Source organism: Ursus arctos, unplaced genomic scaffold (genome assembly GCF_023065955.2).
Source record: "Ursus arctos isolate Adak ecotype North America unplaced genomic scaffold, UrsArc2.0 scaffold_92, whole genome shotgun sequence".
In the NCBI taxonomy this organism is placed as follows: Eukaryota; Metazoa; Chordata; class Mammalia; order Carnivora; family Ursidae; genus Ursus; species Ursus arctos.
In genome coordinates, this window is record NW_026623114.1 from 99,921 (window position 1) to 120,197 (window position 20,277).

Sequence of the window (20,277 nt, forward strand, 5' to 3'; positions counted from 1 at the left end):
TCACAAGCCGGGGCAGCAGCTCTATCTGCCACGGGTCCTGTCAGAAACCACCAGTTTTGCACCAAAGACGTCTCAAGAATTCTCTCCTGGTCGTCGGCTCCGGGTTCCACCCCACTGAACCTCACCTATATTCCACGACCTCCTCATTTCCAAAGCACACTGGGTGCTCATGGAAGCTGCAGGATGGACAGAGCCTCAACCGGCGGCTTTGGCACTGGGCATAGCCCCTCCACACCCCTCAGGCTCCTCCAGCAGTGACCCCCTGCCCCTGCCAGCCCCAATTCCCGATAACCCTCCGGTTCAGTTGTTGTGAGAGCAGTGCCTACGCTTCCTGCTCGAGACCCAAGTGAGGAGAAGGGAGAGATCCCTCTCCTCGCACGAAGTCACTTGACGGGGAGTCCACTTGATCAGAAGCTCTCCGTCTGGGAGCCCTGCAAAGGACAGGAATGCTGTGACCCTCCGCCTTCCCCCAGGAGCTTTGGTGTGGGGAGCACCGCAGACGTCTACACAACTTGGCGCACAACAGCATCACACCTCCGCGCCTACAGATGCGGGCGGCCGTTTTTATTCTCACCCTCTCAAGAGGCGGGGAAAGCCCTCTGGGAACGCAAGGCACACAGAGCAACCCGCTGACCCTGAGCCCCACCGGGCCCCCTGGCAAGGGGCAGTGCATCCCCGTCCAGGCAAAAACACCTGCGAAACAGGGCACTAGGCCCCTGCCCCCCGAAAACGAGGTGAAACAACAAGTGAACAGCAAGTTTACAGACCAAAGAGGACGGCCAAACTCCAGCGCTAGGGGAAAATAGCACCTAGAGCTCGAGGCTTTTTCTCATCATTCATTTCTCTCTCCATTCAACATTTTCCATTTCGTTGTTGTTTTTTTTTTTCTGTCTTTTTTCCCTTTCCAACTACTTTTTCTTTTTCTTTTAGCAACTCTTCATTTTTCAATCTTTTCTTAACTTTCATTTTTTACATTGACATTTGATACACATATTCTTCATTCTTGGATTCCTGTCGCTATATTCAATTTGATTTCTGTGTATATATGAGTTTGGCTTTCTTTACCATTTTGGGATTTAGTGACTTCCAACACACAGACCAACAGACACTCGGGACCAAGTGGCTCACCCTGTTTTGTCCACCCTGTGAGATCCTAATCTCTCTCTCCCCCATCCATTCTTCTCTGGGAAAAGTGACTAGAGGGAGGGATTCACGGCAAAAGAAAGAGCCAGAGGTAACCCTCTCGGCCACTGATCTAATGCATATGGTTTTAAGTAAGATGTCAGAGCTGGAACTCAGGATGACAATTATAGAGTTGCTAGCTGGGCTTGAAAAAAGTCTAAATGACACGAGAGACTCTCAGAGTGCAGAAATGAAATCGAATCAGGCCCAAATTCCAAAGGCTCTAACTGAGATGCAGTCTACATTGCATGTGGACACTCTAACGGCCAGGGTCAATGAGGCAGAAGACAGAGTCAGGGACACCAAAGACAAGCTGACGGAAAGGAAGGAAGCCGAGGAAAAGAGAGAAAGCCAACGAATGGACCATGGGTGGGGGAATCGAAAAATCAGTGATGCCACAAAAGGAAACAATATTGGAATTACTTCTGGCCCCGAGGGAGAAGACACAGAGGGACAGAAGATCTGTCTGTGTAGATCGTAGCTGAGAACTTCCCCAATCTGGGAGGGAAACGGGCATTCAAGTCCAAGAGGTAGAGAGGACTCTTCCCCAAATCCACAGGAATAGAGGAACACCCTAACATATACAGTGACGTTTGCAATTTCAGACACAAAGAGAAAATCCTGAAAGCAGCTTGAGACAAGAGGGTCTTCTAGCCACATACCTATCCACGGAGACCTGGCACACCAGAAAGGGCTGGCGTGATCGAGTCAGGGTACTAAATGAGAAAAACATGCAGCCAAGAATACTTTACCCAGCAAGGAGGCATTCCGAATAGGAGCAGAGATAAAGAGCTTCCAGGACAGAAAGGAACTCAAAGGATTTGGCCGCGAAACCACCCTGCAAGAAATAGGAAGGGGGATCCTGTAAGTGAAGAGACACTCCAAGAGTACCACAGACCAGAAAGAAACAGAGACCATCTACAGAATTAGGGACGTGACAGGTAACGCAATGGACTCATCTCCATCTGCTTTTTAGATTTTTTCTTTATCATTGGTCTGAAGCAATTTTATTGGGATGTAGGTTGATAAGGAGGGTTTTTTTCATGATCTTTATGTTTGGGGGTTTTGTTGGCTGGATTCCTGCATTCTTGAATCTCTGGGTGGAGAGGGTTCATACAATTCAGATAATAATCAGACATTACTTCTTCAAACAGTTTTTTTCTGTACCTCAGCCAATTTCTTATCTACCAGGCCACGTGAAATTGCTACAAAGCTCACACATACTCTAGTGTTTGTGTGCAGGGCGTGGTTTGCACCCTTCCTTTTCTCTGCTTTATTCTGGACAACTGCAATGATCATACATTCACGTTCTCTCTCTCTCTGTCTCTGTCTCTCTCTCTCTCTTTTTGCTATTTAGTGTCTAACGTGAAAGAAAGGCCATCTACTACATTTTTCATCTTAGACGTGCTACGGTTCAGCTCCAGAAGTTGGGTTTTCCTTGTTTTCATATTTTCTATATCTCTGTTTCACTTCATCCTTTGTGTACATTCTTACGTATATAAAACCTCTTTCTAACAGTGGTTTGAATGTCCATGTGCAATACTTCCATCGTCTTTTTCATTTCTGGGTAGGTTTCTATTGTTTAATCTTTCTCCTCAGTACGAGGTGAACTTTTCTCCTTCTTTGCATCCTGGTAATCTTTTGTTGGAAGGCAGCTATCGTGAATTTTAATTGTTAGATATTAACTATGGCTTATATTTCTACACATACCCTTGAGGATTGTTCTGATGGGGAGGTTCCTGGAAAACTATTTTATCCTTCCAGACTAGCTTTCCAAAGGTTTGTTAGGTGGTATCACAGTAGTCTTCAATGTATTTTGCTACTGTTCTGTTGGTATTCTGAGCTCTCTTTGCAATGTCCCACGAATTACGAGGTTTTCCACTCTGCCTGCTGCCGGTAGCACAGACTTTTCCTGATTGTGTGTGAAGGCTAGTGACATTTTCCTCTCTGCTTCCCCTGCGCTATTATTTTCCCCACACCACCTACGTTCCTCACACATGTGCCCTACTGCGGAATTCTATGACAACTCAAAAGTGATCCTAGATGGCTTTCTGAGGTCCTCTTTCTCTGTGCAGCTCTCCTCAGTATTCTGTACTGTAAACCACAGCCATATTGACTTCTCCAAACTTCCACCTTGCTGTCTCCAACTCATGGAAATGGCTGAGCTTCGCCTGTGTTCTACATTCCTGACCCGTAGACTAGAAATGAAATCTCTTTAGGCAGTAAGTTAGGGAAATGCAGAGTCCCTCATGTTTGTCTTCCCCCTTGCACTAGTCACTTCCCTGCATTGCCTGGAAATATATCGAAAGTGTTCTTTTGCCAGGGCGCCTGGGTGGCTCAGTTGCTTACGCCTCCGACTCGTGATCTGGACTCAGGTCACGAACTCAGGGTCTTGGGATCAAGACCAGCGTTGCGCATCACACTCAGCACAGAGTCGGCTTGAGATTCTGTCTCCCCTCTCCCTCTATCCTCCCCACCCCCCACACTCTGTCTCTCAAACCAACACAGAAAATCTTTCAAATAAAAGAAAATCAGTTACGTAAGAGACAGCCTCTGCAACAAGGGGAAGACCCCAGCAGGGTCCGTGCCTTGCCCAGAATCACAGACTGGTAAGAAGGCAGAACCAGGCCTGAACCCAGCTCTCCGAGTGTCCTTAACGGTGGGGCCGTGGCTGAACCTAGCTACTCACTGGGAGCTCGGGAAGAGGTTGTGCTTTGGAACTGGCTGTAGACCTGCACATGGTATGGGGGTGATGAGAAGAAGCATCGACATCCCAGGCAGGAGGCATCCCAGCACGTACCCGTCTGAGGAGGAGCCCAGGCCAGGGCAACCCACTGACGGCACCCCTGCCCGCAGGACACCCAGAGGAAAGGAGGGATGGCTCGTGACACACGACTGGCAGCGTCTAGGGGTAAGGGTGGGCTCAGCCCCTCTAAGCCAAGGCTCCAATGCCTTCTGCAGGGTTTGCCTTGGAAATTAGAAAGCCTAAGACCTGGGAAAGCTATTTCCCATCCACCCCTAGGTGGGACTCTCATCTTCTGGGCCTGCACAATACGAGTATTGGGGCCCACACATGTGCACAGATACACACACAACACAATAGGGACTGTGGGTGGCATCGGAGGAGCTACAGACTCAGAGAAGGTGAGAAAGGAAGAAAATGTGGTGGCAGGTATTCCCTACGTGGGACACCACTCCCCCAATTTCTTAGATGGTATCCCACCTATGCCTGTGGACTTCCGCAAGAAGTCCGCTGGAAAAATCCCTATCGCACAGGCAAGACACAGACCATCCCTGACGGGCACAACGGCTTCTCCGGGGTCCCAAACAGGGAAGATGGAGACTTGCGTCAGAGCCCGGGGTGTTTCTAAGCTGGGGCCCTGGCTGCACCCAGACCTTCCCTAGGGCCTGCGGAGAGGGTTGTGTTGGTGTCACCGGGTACGCATGTGGCATGGCACGCAGAAAGGGGATGAGCAGTCGGCAGCCCAGAGCACTGTTTGTGTAGGTGCTAGTCCAGGTGTGGACTCGGGGAGGGGATCCCAGGAAGTGAAGTCACTTCCCTGATAACCGACCCCCACAGAACTTGGAACCCTGGTCACCAGGCACCCACATTCTAGTGCGGTCCCGTATCAGGCTCACTTGGCCAGAGACATTCGATAGCGAAAGATGTTCTCTTGCTGCGTGCCCATTTTCCGGGGCTCTGGCTTCCAGAAACCCCGGGCTGAGGGACTTTTCACCTGCTGCAGACACTGGCTCAACCCGCGCCCCCGACGCCGCAGGGCCTTTGCCAGGAGGTGCCGGAAGGTAATACTGAGCGGCCTAGGCCAGGCCAGGCCAGGCCAGGCCAGGCCACCTCTCCGAGCCATCCCTGGGCAGCCCCATCCCCCCAGTTTCAGGGAAAGAGGGGTATGTGGGGGAGGTCCCGCCCTGGGCTGGAGGAGGTTGCAGGGCAGTGGATACCCTGGGGATGCCTTCATGCTCACACCGATGCCACGGTGGGCAGGGTGGAAAGAGGATTCCTGAGGTGCCTCTCACCAGGGCCAGAGTGAATCCAAGGCCCTCGAGCTGTGTCACTTTTCTCTCCATGGTGGAGCTGCGTGCATCCTGGGGTGTGGTGGGCCTGCAAGGGAGTCCCCTGGGTCTGAGGACCAGCAAAGGCAGCCAGACAGACCTCCGAGGCCTCCCGCCTGGCTGCCGGGCACTGTCTTTACAGAGCTCCACACAGGAGACAGGGCAGGAGCTGAACGATGGGATCCCCTGCCCCACCTCCTTGAAGGACAGGAAGGAGTCCCCTACTGCCAACAAAGTCCAGCGCTGGCTCAGGGTGAGTGGAGGTGCCGGAGGGACCCAGCACCCAGGGCACCGATGCGGCACAAAGGGACCCAGATCCCAGAAACCAGCCTCTGGGCTCCTCGGGGCTCCCTCCTGGACTCCTGCTCCCATGTGAACCTGGATCCCCATCTCCTCCCCAAACCTGCCGTCAGGGCCCTGCCAACGGCCTTGGCCCCATGCACAGTCCCTATCCACATATCTGTACGAATATCAGAAAAGCGACCTTAAACCACCTCTCATCCCTTGCTCGAGATCCTGCTGAGCTGGGAGACTTTTCCCCAAAGGGGCCTGGGGCTCATGGTACTATGCCTATTGCTCTGCCCTTTGGTTGTGAAGGAACCCATCCCTGGGGCCCCTCCAGGGTCCGGAGCAGGCGCCTCCTTGTGCTGCACAACATTCCAGAAGGCCCATCCGTTACCGCAGCCACTGAGCCCTTCACAGAGGCAGGACGTTCATGTGATTCCCTTCTGTTGCCAACTCACAGCGCTGCACGGAACATCCTACGTGCCCTAAAATCCCGAGCACCCCCACCCATGAAACAGTCTCTGTGTTCTCAAGCCTGACATACATCGTCAGAAATCACAGGGACGATGCCGTTAGTGCAGGGAGCGGCTGTCAATACTCCGCTAACGATCTGACCTGAGATACCGACGTCCATTCACACACCCCCCACCTCACATCCCCGTATTGTTGCCATTCTCCTTTTTCCCTAAAGAGATTGCACGAGTTATGTTTTTGAGAGACAGACAGAGACAGAGACAGAGACAGAGACGGGGGTTGGAGACACAGAGGGAGAGACAGGATCCTCAAGCAGACCCTGCCCTAAGTGCGAAGCCTGACGACGGACTCGATCTCAGGACGCGCGCATCAGGAGCTCAGCCGAAACCAAGAGGCGGACCCTGAACCCACGGAACCAGCCAGGCACCTTGCTCCTTTTGTCTACTGTGGGCCCTCCTGTCCCACCTCTTTGCCTACGTCACCGAGAGCCTGGGGGTTTGCTCTGGGCTCCAACCCCCAACCCTCCTGGTGACCGCAGTGAAGACCGCATGTCTCCCCTGTCCCACCTCAGGCTAGAAAGGCCTCAACCGTGAAGAGCAATGGGAGCTGCGTGGTGCGGCCCCAACGGGCAGAGCTGCTGAAGAAGCGAGTAGAACACCTGCTGCCCGCCTTCCTAGACGGAGACCTCAGCTACGTCTCCATGTTCCTGGCCACATACAGAGCTTATGCTACCACCCAGGAGGTGCTGGACCAGCTGGTGACAAGGTGAGCACCCTGCCCCTCCACAGCCCAGTGGGATTTGCCCACCTCCTGCCTGGGAGTCTGGGGAATGCCACCCAACTTCGCGGAGCCTCAGTGGGCTCCTCGGACTGGGGCAGAGTTATTACAGGGACTCAGTGGGGTCCTGGAGGGTAAGGACACCTGGGCGCCTGGCCCTGTGGAAAGGTCCTCTACGGGGGCTGTGGTCGTGCTCGTGGATCATCGTCCCGCTCCCCATGAAGAAGCCTCTGCCTCAGCCCTCACCGTCACCACGGTCTTGAGCTGGGCTCTTTTCCCCTTGGAAAAGGACATCTGACACTCCATCTGGGGTCTGTGTCCTGGGTGAGACCAGAGCAGGCATGCCCGGGCATGAGCAGGGGGCCCCAGGCCCACTCAGCTCTCTGGGATGGGGCTGGTGGGGGCCCTTTCATTCATCGAGCATAAAGGATGGATGCCCTTCTAGGTGCAGACCTGCAGACGCTTCCCTGGGCGCTGACTGTGATCCCACGCACACAGCAGACAGCACCCGGGAGCACCCCAGGGCTCCATTCTAGTCGGCAGTCAGACAGTGACACTAGATACGATGAGAGGGAGGGTTCACAGGGCATTTCATGCGATCCCCCCACCACCCCTCCGGCCTCCTCTAGCTACGGATGCGTCCTCTCTTCCTGGGACGAGATCGGCGGAGACCAGGAGCAGCGGGGCACGTGAGTGAGCTTTGGCTAATGCACAGGGCCCTTCCTTCTTCGAGAGGGCAGCGAGGGGACTGTGATCTGGGGGCTGCTGGACCCTCATCCCACACATCTGCCATTCCTGTGAGAGGGTCCAGGTCTGAGGGCTGCTTCTGCAGAAGAGGAAAGGGGGCCTGGAGAGCCCTGGGTGGGGTGTGGGCACTGTGGGAGAGCAGAGCGGGCTGGAGGGCCGCCTCAGCCCCTAACAGAGTCATTCCCCATCCCCGCCGCCTCTCAGCCCTGTCTCTACCCTAATCCTGGGACCCAGAACAAAGGGCGTGGCTTCCACACATCTGGTGGAACGTCGACACTGGGTGCTCAGCAGGTACTCAGGAGACCCAGGGAGGGCTCGGGGACTGGACGTCCCCCAGCCAGTGGGAGATTAGTGTCCACGCAAGGACACCCTCTCCTGGCACCTACTGAACGAGGCAGCACGTAGGCACGGGAGGGGAAGTGGGCGGTATCGGGAGGGTCCTGGGAAGGCCAGGGATGGGACAGAGTCCCTTAGTTCCCTCCTTGATTGGATAGTCATAGCAATGACCACGCCAGACACGCCACCCCTCCCTGCCCACATGCAGTGCAAGTCACGCGGCAAGTGGGCAGGGAGACTGAGCAGGGTGTCCAGCTTCCGCTTGGAGGACAGAAATGGTCACACCAGGGGTCAAGGACTCCCACTCACAGAGGCTTTGGGCCAGCCCCTCCTCAGTGACCAGGCCTGCCTCAGGCAGCTCTGCCACATCACAGGTGGACATGGAGTAGGAATGGGCTCTGACAGCCAGGAGCCGGGGACCCAGGGGCCCAGGTTCCGACAGGGGCTCCCTGGGGCATCCGCGTGGGAGGTGCCCTGTCCTCTGACTCCTCTGCCCACCTGTCTCTCCCCAGGGTCATCTCCTCCATCCTGGGCACCTGGCTGGACCACTACCCTGAAGATTTCTTCCAGCCCCCGGAATTTCCCTGCCTAAAGACACTACTGGCATACGTAGGGTTCCTCGTGCCAGGCTCAGACCTGGAGCAACGTGCCTGGCTCCTCCTCTCTCGGCTGCGACACCTCGAGCCCGCTGAGCCGGAGGCTGGGGGTGAGGAGGACTGGGGGTGACTGATGGAGGCCTGTGGAGGGGAGAGAGTGGGCCACACAGAGCAAGCCTCCACAGACTGCAGTGTGGCTGGGAGCAAGGAGTGGTCTCAGATCACTGTCCCCATGGGCTACAGTTTGGGGAGACCACCCAGGGATGGGTTCTTAGACAATACTGAGTGGTGGGCAAAGTTGCCTTCATTTGGAAGGGACATGGAAAGACAATCATGATGACCATACTTTCTCTTCTTGGAGCGACAGCAGCAGCCCCACAGCGAGATCCGCAACCGCGCCGAAAGCTAGTCCCAGCTCCCACTGTGGTGCCTGATGCAGCTTCAGAGCCTGAGCTGGAAAATCCCATCACTGCTGCTGGAGCTCAGCAACTCAAAAGAGCAGGGACGTCATCTGTCGTGTCGGGCCCAGTGCAGCTGGTGGTCAGAGCTCTGATCCACCGTGAGGACGTCCAAGAGTCACCTGCACCCTTGGAAAGCCAGGAGCCTCAGCAGGCCCCAGCACCAGCCACGGAGGTCCCTGAAGAGCCCGAGATGACACCTCCCACGTCAGAGCCACGGCAGGATATACTCCCAGCTCTGACTCTCTGTCGGGAGCTACAAGAGTCACCTGCACCTTTGGAAAGCCTGGAGCCCGAGCAGGCTCCAGCACTACCTATGGAGGTCCCTGAGGGGACCCTGATGCCACCTGCCCTGTCGGAGACGGCGCAGGACATACTCACTGCTCTGACTCCCTCTCAGGAGCTCCAGGAGCCACGTCCGGCCTTGGCAGCGCCGGAGCCCGAGCAGCCTGCAGCACCACCTTCGGAGGTCCCTGAAGAGCCCCTTAGGCCGCGTCCCATGTCACAGCCAACAGAGGATATACTCTCAGCTCTGACTCCCTATCAGGAGCTTGAAGACCCACCTGCACCTTTCGCAGCCCCAGCGCCCACGCACGCTGCAGCACTAGCTCTGGAGGTCCCTGAAGGGTCCCTTATGCCACTTGCCATGTCAGAGGAAGCGGAGGATACAGTCACAGCTCTGACGAACGGTCATGAGCTGCAAGAGCCACTGGCATCTATGGCAGCCCCAGAGCCCGAGCAGGCTCCTGCTCCAGCTATGGAGGTCCCTGAAGGGCCCCTGATGCCACCTGCCCTGTCAGAGCCGGCGCAGGACATACTCACAGCTCTGACTCCCTGTCAGAAGCTCCAAGAGCCACCTGCGCCCTTGGCAGCCCCGGAGCCCGAGGAGGCTGCAGTCCTAGCTATGGAGGTCCCTCAAGAGCCCCTCAGGCCACGTGACATGTCAGACCCAGCGGAGGATATACTCACAGCTCTGACTCTCTGTCAGGTGCTAGAAAGGTCACCTGCACCTTTGACAGTGCGGGAATCTGAGCAGGCTCCGGCACCAGCCATGGAGGTCCCTGAAGAGCCCGTGATGACACCTGCCATTTCAGAGCCACGGCAGGATATACTCCCAGCTCTGACTCTCTGTCGGGAGCTACAAGAGTCACCTGCACCTTTGGAAAGCCTGGAGCCCGAGCAGGCTCCAGCACTACCTATGGAGGTCCCTGAGGGGACCCTGATGCCACCTGCCCTGTCGGAGACGGCGCAGGACATACTCACTGCTCTGACTCCCTCTCAGGAGCTCCAGGAGCCACGTCCGGCCTTGGCAGCGCCGGAGCCCGAGCAGCCTGCAGCACCACCTTCGGAGGTCCCTGAAGAGCCCCTTAGGCCGCGTCCCATGTCACAGCCAACAGAGGATATACTCCCAGCTCTGACTCCCTGTCAGGAGCTTGAGGACCGCCCTGTACTTTTCGCAGCCCCAGCATCCGCGCACGCTGCAGCACTAGCTACGGAGGTCCCTGAAGGGCCCCTGATGCCACTTGCCATGTCTGAGCCACCGGAGGATGTACACAGCACTCTGACCCCCTGTCAGCAGCTCCAAGAGCCACCTCCGGCCTTGGCTGCGCCGGAGCCCGAGAAGCCTGCAGCACCAGATTCGGAGGTCCCTGAAGAGCCCCGTAGGCCACGTCTCACGTCACAGCCAACAGATGATACACTCACAGCTCTGACTCCCTGTGAAGAGCTTGAAGACCGGCCTGCACTTTTCGCAGCCCCGGCGCCCACACACGCTGCAGCACCAACTATGGAGGTCCCTGAAGGGCCCCTGATGCCACCTGCCCTGTCGGAGCCGGCGCAGGACATACTCACTGCTCTGAGTCCCTGTCAGGAGCTCCAAGGGCCACCTCCGCCCTTGGCAGCACCGGAACCCGAGCAGCGTGCAGCGCCAGCTACGGAAGTCCCTGAAGAGCCCCTTGGGCCACGTCCCATATCAGAGCCAACAGAGGATATACTCAGGGCTCTGACCCTCTCTCAGGTGCAAGAAGAGTCACCTGCACCTTTGACAGTGCGGGAGCCTGAGCAGGCTCCGGCACCAGCCATGGAGGTCGCTGAAGAGCGCGTGATGACAGCTCCCATTTCAGGGCCACGGCAGGATATACTCAAAGCTCTGACAGCATGTCAGGATCTTGAAGACCCACCTGCACCTTTCGCAGCCCGAGCACCCGCGCATGCTGCAACACTAACTATGGAGGTCCCTGAAGGGCCCCTGATGCCACCTGCCCTGTCGGAGCCGGCGCAGGACATGCTCACTGCTCTGACTCCCTGTCAGGAGCTCCAAGAGCCACCTCCGCCCTTGGCAGCGCCGGAGCCCGAGCAGCCTGCAGCACCAGCTTCGGAGGTCCCTGAAGAGCCCCTTGGGCCACGTCTCATGTCACAGCCCACAGATGATATACTCCCAGCTCTGACTCCCTGTCAGGAGCTTGAAGACCGACCGGCACTTTTCGCAGCCCCGGCGCCCACGCACGCTGCAGCACCAACTATGGAGGTTCCTGAAGGGCCCCCGATGCCACTTGCCATGTCAGAGGAAGCGGAGGATACACTCACAGCTCTGACGAACGGTCATGAGCTGCAAGAGCCACTGGCATCTATGGCAGCCCCAGAGCCCGAGCAGGCTCCAGCTCCAGCTATGGAGGTCCCTGAAAGGCCCCTGATGCCACCTGCCCTGTCGAAGACGGCGCAGGAGATACAAACAGCTCTGACTCCCTGTCAGAAGCTCCAAGAGCCACCTGCGCCCTTGGCAGCCCCGGAGCCCGAGCTGGCTCCAGTCCTACCTATGCAGGTCCCTGAAGAGCCCCTTTGGCCACGTGACATGTCAGAGCCAGCGGAGGCTATACTCACAACTCGGACTCTCTGTCGGGAGCTAGAAGAGTCACCTGCACCTTTTGCAGCCCCGGCGCCCGCGCACGCTGCAGCACTAGCTCTGGAGGCCCCTGAAGGGCCCCTGATGCCACCTGCCCTGTCAGAGCCGGCGCAGGACATACTCACTGCTCTGACTCCCTGTCAGGAGCTCCAAGAGCCACCTCCGCCCTTGGCAGCACCGGAACCCGAGCAGCCTGCAGCACCAGCTACGGAGGTCCCTGAGGAGCCCCTTAGGCCACGTCCCATATCAGAGCCAACAGAGGATATACTCAGGGCGCTGACCCTCTCTCAGGTGCAAGAAGTGTCACCTGCACCTTTGACAGCGCGGGAGCCTGAGCAGGCTCCGGCACCAGCCATGGAGGTCCCTGAAGAGCGCGTGATGACAGCTCCCATTTCAGAGCCACGGCAGGATATACTCAGCGCTCTGACTCCCTGTCAGGAGCTTGAAGACCCACCTGCACCTTTGGCAGCCCCGGTGCCCGCGCACGCTGCGGCACTAACTATGGAGGTCCCTGAAGGGCCCCTGATGTCACTTGCCTTCTCAGAGCCAGCGGAGGATATACACAGAGCTCTGACTCCCTGTCAGCAGCTCCAAGAGCCACCTGCACCTTTGGCAGCCCCGGAGTCCAAGCAGGCTACAGCATCAGTTATCGGGCTTGCCGAAGGGCGCCGCCTACCAACTCTCTCAGTGGAGCATACGGCCTCGGCCCCGGCCCCGGAGCAGCAGTTCCTGCTCGCTGAATCCCCAAAGGACGGCTTCCCCTCCCCTGTCATTCCAGTGTTTCTAATTTTTGCGTTGTTCATGCACCTATTTCATAGCTTAATACATCCTGGTCTATAAATAAAGGATAAATTGAGTTTTCATGGAATTTTACTCTGATCCTTTTAAACTGTACCTCCAGGTGTCATTAGGTACACAGTGTTTCACAACCTGTCCTTCTACAATATTTCCCTCCCAGACACTCCCGTGCCACTCGTCAGATACTGCTCATTCCCTCAGCCCAGTCCCTGTAGCCACGGCTCCCCTCTCATCTCCGCCTCTGTGAGTTACTTCTTCTGGGTTTTCATGTGTGTGGGATCAGGCAGTGTGGCCTTTTTGTATCTAGCTACGTAACCTATGAGTGATTCATTTTTTTTTTCAGCTTTTTTTCTCTTAAAAAACAAACAAACACAGAAAAACAAAAACAGAAACAAACAAACAAAAAAAAAAACCCTTTTCACTACAAAGGAATATTGCTGATACAATACTGCGCATGTGAAGCCCCAAAATGAAATGTTTTCATGATCTGGGATAGGCTTCCCTTTTGTAAGTGTGACCCAGGAGCCAGAAATCTCTGGGTCCAGGAGACACCTTCAAAATCTTTCATTTTCCTGGATAGGCCAGGTTTCAATGATTCTAATGTGCATGTTATAAAAATATTAAGACTGCATATTAAATCTTCCTCTTTATTACAAACATATCAGGTAATTTAAAAGTTCTCTAAGGTTTCAGCCAGATTACGTTTTGGTAGCAAAAGAGTGATGTAAATATGAAGAAAGGAAGACACATTCCTTCTACCTTCTACCATGATAGCCCATAACACATGGCGTCCCTCTTCCAGTCCTTTCCCTCGGAGTGTATGGGTGAGTGAGAGCGGGGGAGGGGGTTTGCCTGTGTGGGGGACAGGGTGGGGCAGGGAGGGTTCCACAGCTGGGCTCTTGTTCGGCCTGAGGTCCCCACAGTGGACAGGCACTGCTACTCCTCTCCTGTCCCCTTCTGCATTTTCAGGGGCTACACATCATTTACTCAGCAGCACCACCTGCCCAACAACTGAGACCTCTCCAATTCTTTGAGTCTCCTCCTTAAAGTGAAGAGTACAATGTGCCGTAAATCTCTTCTGCTTTAGGGCTGTCTCCTAAAAGCACAATTTCTGGAACACACGCTAGTCCCATTGTTGGGAGTATTGGCTGCAGGGTCCTCTAGCTATACTCTCTTTCTTTCCGTGGAGCCTTGCTCGGGAAAGGAGGGTCCCCGGAGACTAGAGATGAACCCTGAAATCACGAGGAAGACAAGCCAGCACTGAGGCCACCAGGCTACCTGGGCGGGACCCGTGGAGCACGGGAGAGCCTGTCCCTACCGCCCTCATGGATCCTCCCTCCACAAGCAGCCCTGCCCCCCCACCCCACCCCCACCCCCCGTCCTGGAACACCCCTCATCCAGACCCCGTCCCGGGACACACCCCAGCCACTCCAGCCCCTCTTGCTCTAGAACTCAGCTTCTAAGTAGAGCAACCGGGTCCTGCTTCCAGGCCAGCAGAGGGGCGTCGGCCGGGCCACACTTGTCTGCTTGCTCCGGGTCCATCCTTTTTGGGCCCTCTCCTCGCAGGAAGGAACCAACCTCTCAGGGCCGCTCAGCTCAGGGAGTCACAGACATGACCTGAATGTGTTCATCCATATGTCCACTAGGTGGCAACAGCGAGAACTGCTTGAACCTCTGTGAACAGGAGGGACCTTTACTGAGGAGGCAAGAGAAGGCTAGCTGAGGAGGACAAAGCCGGAACTGACACCCCACACCCACCCCCCACCATGGGGTGGACGTGACATTCCTCAGGCACTCCCGGCTGCCCTAAAGGGCAAAGAAATAGTTCACCTATAGACACCACAATCCTGCAAGACTTAAGTCTCCCTCAGTTTCCCAACGTCTTAGCACTTTACAAGAACCAAGCCTTTCTATCAATTACTTAGCTTCCTGAAGGGAAAGTAGATACAATGAAATGTCCTTCTAATCTGCAGCCTCCAGGAAGTTCCCAACCGTCTTAATGTCCATGCCTTGCTAGAGGGCAAAACCACCTTCCCTAGACAATGGCAAGGCCTCTGTACCTTGGGAGTCTTCTTTAACATATGCAAGTATTATCTCAACCTCCCTTTTCCCTTCCCTTCCCCCAACCCCATAGTCTTATCATCAGCCACCCCTCACAAGCCGGGGCAGCAGCTCTATCTGCCACGGGTCCTGTCAGAAACCACCAGTTTTGCACCAAAGACGTCTCAAGAATTCTCTCCTGGTCGTCGGCTCCGGGTTCCACCCCACTGAACCTCACCTATATTCCACGACCTCCTCATTTCCAAAGCACACTGGGTGCTCATGGAAGCTGCAGGATGGACAGAGCCTCAACCGGCGGCTTTGGCACTGGGCATAGCCCCTCCACACCCCTCAGGCTCCTCCAGCAGTGACCCCCTGCCCCTGCCAGCCCCAATTCCCGATAACCCTCCGGTTCAGTTGTTGTGAGAGCAGTGCCTACGCTTCCTGCTCGAGACCCAAGTGAGGAGAAGGGAGAGATCCCTCTCCTCGCACGAAGTCACTTGACGGGGAGTCCACTTGATCAGAAGCTCTCCGTCTGGGAGCCCTGCAAAGGACAGGAATGCTGTGACCCTCCGCCTTCCCCCAAGGAGCTTTGGTGTGGGGAGCACCGCAGACGTCTACACAACTTGGCGCACAACAGCATCACACCTCCGCGCCTACAGATGCGGGCGGCCGTTTTTATTCTCACCCTCTCAAGAGGCGGGGAAAGCCCTCTGGGAACGCAAGGCACACAGAGCAACCCGCTGACCCTGAGCCCCACCGGGCCCCCTGGCAAGGGGCAGTGCATCCCCGTCCAGGCAAAAACACCTGCGAAACAGGGCACTAGGCCCCTGCCCCCCGAAAACGAGGTGAAACAACAAGTGAACAGCAAGTTTACAGACCAAAGAGGACGGCCAAACTCCAGCGCTAGGGGAAAATAGCACCTAGAGCTCGAGGCTTTTTCTCATCATTCATTTCTCTCTCCATTCAACATTTTCCATTTCGTTGTTTTTTTTTTTTTTCTGTCTTTTTTCCCTTTCCAACTACTTTTTCTTTTTCTTTTAGCAACTCTTCATTTTTCAATCTTTTCTTAACTTTCATTTTTTACATTGACATTTGATACACATATTCTTCATTCTTGGATTCCTGTCGCTATATTCAATTTGATTTCTGTGTATATATGAGTTTGGCTTTCTTTACCATTTTGGGATTTAGTGACTTCCAACACACAGACCAACAGACACTCGGGACCAAGTGGCTCACCCTGTTTTGTCCACCCTGTGAGATCCTAATCTCTCTCTCCCCCATCCATTCTTCTCTGGGAAAAGTGACTAGAGGGAGGGATTCACGGCAAAAGAAAGAGCCAGAGGTAACCCTCTCGGCCACTGATCTAATGCATACGGTTTTAAGTAAGATGTCAGAGCTGGAACTCAGGATGACAATTACAGAGTTGCTAGCTGGGCTTGAAAAAAGTCTAAATGACACGAGAGACTCTCAGAGTGCAGAAATGAAATCGAATCAGGCCCAAATTCCAAAGGCTCTAACTGAGATGCAGTCTACATTGCATGTGGACACTCTAACGGCCAGGGTCAATGAGGCAGAAGACAGAGTCAGGGACACCAAAGACAAGCTGACGGAAAGGAAGGAAGCCGAGGAAAAGAGAGAAAGCCAACGAATGGACCATGGGTGGGGGAATCGAAAAATCAGTGATGCCACAAAAGGAAACAATATTGGAATTACTTCTGGCCCCGAGGGAGAAGACACAGAGGGACAGAAGATCTGTCTGTGTAGATCGTAGCTGAGAACTTCCCCAATCTGGGAGGGAAACGGGCATTCAAGTCCAAGAGGTAGAGAGGACTCTTCCCCAAATCCACAGGAATAGAGGAACACCCTAACATATACAGTGACGTTTGCAATTTCAGACACAAAGAGAAAATCCTGAAAGCAGCTTGAGACAAGAGGGTCTTCTAGCCACATACCTATCCACGGAGACCTGGCACACCAGAAAGGGCTGGCGTGATCGAGTCAGGGTACTAAATGAGAAAAACATGCAGCCAAGAATACTTTACCCAGCAAGGAGGCATTCCGAATAGGAGCAGAGATAAAGAGCTTCCAGGACAGAAAGGGACTCAAAGGATTTGGCCGCGAAACCACCCTGCAAGAAATAGGAAGGGGGATCCTGTAAGTGAAGAGACACTCCAAGAGTACCACAGACCAGAAAGAAACAGAGACCATCTACAGAATTAGGGACGTGACAGGTAACGCAATGGACTCATCTCCATCTGCTTTTTTAGATTTTTTCTTTATCATTGGTCTGAAGCAATTTTATTGGGATGTAGGTTGATAAGGAGGGTTTTTTTCATGATCTTTATGTTTGGGGGTTTTGTTGGCTGGATTCCTGCATTCTTGAATCTCTGGGTGGAGAGGGTTCATACAATTCAGATAATAATCAGACATTACTTCTTCAAACAGTTTTTTTCTGTACCTCAGCCAATTTCTTATCTACCAGGCCACGTGAAATTGCTACAAAGCTCACACATACTCTAGTGTTTGTGTGCAGGGCGTGGTTTGCACCCTTCCTTTTCTCTGCTTTATTCTGGACAACTGCAATGATCATACATTCACGTTCTCTCTCTCTCTGTCTCTGTCTCTCTCTCTCTCTTTTTGCTATTTAGTGTCTAACGTGAAAGAAAGGCCATCTACTACATTTTTCATCTTAGACGTGCTACGGTTCAGCTCCAGAAGTTGGGTTTTCCTTGTTTTCATATTTTCTATATCTCTGTTTCACTTCATCCTTTGTGTACATTCTTACGTATATAAAACCTCTTTCTAACAGTGGTTTGAATGTCCATGTGCAATACTTCCATCGTCTTTTTCATTTCTGGGTAGGTTTCTATTGTTTAATCTTTCTCCTCAGTACGAGGTGAACTTTTCTCCTTCTTTGCATCCTGGTAATCTTTTGTTGGAAGGCAGCTATCGTGAATTTTAATTGTTAGATATTAACTATGGCTTATATTTCTACACATACCCTTGAGGATTGTTCTGATGGGGAGGTTCCTGGAAAACTATTTTATCCTTCCAGACTAGCTTTCCAAAGGTTTGTTAGGTGGTATCACAGTAGTCTTCAATGTATTTTGCTACTGTTCTGTTGGTATTCTGAGCTCTCTTTGCAATGTCCCACGAATTACGAGGTTTTCCACTCTGCCTGCTGCCGGTAGCACAGACTTTTCCTGATTGTGTGTGAAGGCTAGTGACATTTTCCTCTCTGCTTCCCCTGCGCTATTATTTTCCCCACACCACCTACGTTCCTCACACATGTGCCCTACTGCGGAATTCTATGACAACTCAAAAGTGATCCTAGATGGCTTTCTGAGGTCCTCTTTCTCTGTGCAGCTCTCCTCAGTATTCTGTACTGTAAACCACAGCCATATTGACTTCTCCAAACTTCCACCTTGCTGTCTCCAACTCATGGAAATGGCTGAGCTTCGCCTGTGTTCTACATTCCTGACCCGTAGACTAGAAATGAAATCTCTTTAGGCAGTAAGTTAGGGAAATGCAGAGTCCCTCATGTTTGTCTTCCCCCTTGCACTAGTCACTTCCCTGCATTGCCTGGAAATATATCGAAAGTGTTCTTTTGCCAGGGCGCCTGGGTGGCTCAGTTGCTTACGCCTCCGACTCGTGATCTGGACTCAGGTCACGAACTCAGGGTCTTGGGATCAAGACCAGCGTTGCGCATCACACTCAGCACAGAGTCGGCTTGAGATTCTGTCTCCCCTCTCCCTCTATCCTCCCCACCCCCCACACTCTGTCTCTCAAACCAACACAGAAAATCTTTCAAATAAAAGAAAATCAGTTACGTAAGAGACAGCCTCTGCAACAAGGGGAAGACCCCAGCAGGGTCCGTGCCTTGCCCAGAATCACAGACTGGTAAGAAGGCAGAACCAGGCCTGAACCCAGCTCTCCGAGTGTCCTTAACGGTGGGGCCGTGGCTGAACCTAGCTACTCACTGGGAGCTCGGGAAGAGGTTGTGCTTTGGAACTGGCTGTAGACCTGCACATGGTATGGGGGTGATGAGAAGAAGCATCGACATCCCAGGCAGGAGGCATCCCAGCACGTACCCGTCTGAGGAGGAGCCCAGGCCAGGGCAACCCACTGACGGCACCCCTGCCCGCAGGACACCCAGAGGAAAGGAGGGATGGCTCGTGACACACGACTGGCAGCGTCTAGGGGTAAGGGTGGGCTCAGCCCCTCTAAGCCAAGGCTCCAATGCCTTCTGCAGGGTTTGCCTTGGAAATTAGAAAGCCTAAGACCTGGGAAAGCTATTTCCCATCCACCCCTAGGTGGGACTCTCATCTTCTGGGCCTGCACAATACGAGTATTGGGGCCCACACATGTGCACAGATACACACACAACACAATAGGGACTGTGGGTGGCATCGGAGGAGCTACAGACTCAGAGAAGGTGAGAAAGGAAGAAAATGTGGTGGCAGGTATTCCCTACGTGGGACACCACTCCCCCAATTTCTTAGATGGTATCCCACCTATGCCTGTGGACTTCCGCAAGAAGTCCGCTGGAAAAATCCCTATCGCACAGGCAAGACACAGACCATCCCTGACGGGCACAACGGCTTCTCCGGGGTCCCAAACAGGGAAGATGGAGACTTGCGTCAGAGCCCGGGGTGTTTCTAAGCTGGGGCCCTGGCTGCACCCAGACCTTCCCTAGGGCCTGCGGAGAGGGTTGTGTTGGTGTCACCGGGTACGCATGTGGCATGGCACGCAGAAAGGGGATGAGCAGTCGGCAGCCCAGAGCACTGTTTGTGTAGGTGCTAGTCCAGGTGTGGACTCGGGGAGGGGATCCCAGGAAGTGAAGTCACTTCCCTGATAACCGACCCCCACAGAACTTGGAACCCTGGTCACCAGGCACCCACATTCTAGTGCGGTCCCGTATCAGGCTCACTTGGCCAGAGACATTCGATAGCGAAAGATGTTCTCTTGCTGCGTGCCCATTTTCCGGGGCTCTGGCTTCCAGAAACCCCGGGCTGAGGGACTTTTCACCTGCTGCAGACACTGGCTCAACCCGCGCCCCCGACGCCGCAGGGCCTTTGCCAGGAGGTGCCGGAAGGTAATACTGAGCGGCCTAGGCCAGGCCAGGCCAGGCCAGGCCAGGCCACCTCTCCGAGCCATCCCTGGGCAGCCCCATCCCCCCAGTTTCAGGGAAAGAGGGGTATGTGGGGGAGGTCCCGCCCTGGGCTGGAGGAGGTTGCAGGGCAGTGGATACCCTGGGGATGCCTTCATGCTCACACCGATGCCACGGTGGGCAGGGTGGAAAGAGGATTCCTGAGGTGCCTCTCACCAGGGCCAGAGTGAATCCAAGGCCCTCGAGCTGTGTCACTTTTCTCTCCATGGTGGAGCTGCGTGCATCCTGGGGTGTGGTGGGCCTGCAAGGGAGTCCCCTGGGTCTGAGGACCAGCAAAGGCAGCCAGACAGACCTCCGAGGCCTCCCGCCTGGCTGCCGGGCACTGTCTTTACAGAGCTCCACACAGGAGACAGGGCAGGAGCTGAACGATGGGATCCCCTGCCCCACCTCCTTGAAGGACAGGAAGGAGTCCCCTACTGCCAACAAAGTCCAGCG

The 20,277-nt window shown here is 54.5% G+C and overlaps 1 long non-coding RNA gene across 1 annotated transcript in view; it reads right to left on the reverse strand.

Moving 5' to 3' along the window:
- Window positions 1–18,419, reverse strand: part of LOC130543282 (uncharacterized) — a 116,157-nt gene extending 97,738 nt beyond the window's left edge. The window contains exons 1-2 of the long non-coding RNA XR_008958514.1: window positions 16,715–18,419; window positions 1,935–2,020 (exon numbers count right to left, since the gene is read on the reverse strand). This is a non-coding gene — a long non-coding RNA (uncharacterized LOC130543282). The remainder of the gene's footprint in view (window positions 1–1,934; window positions 2,021–16,714) is intronic.
- Between the last annotated feature and the right edge of the window lie 1,858 nt (window positions 18,420–20,277).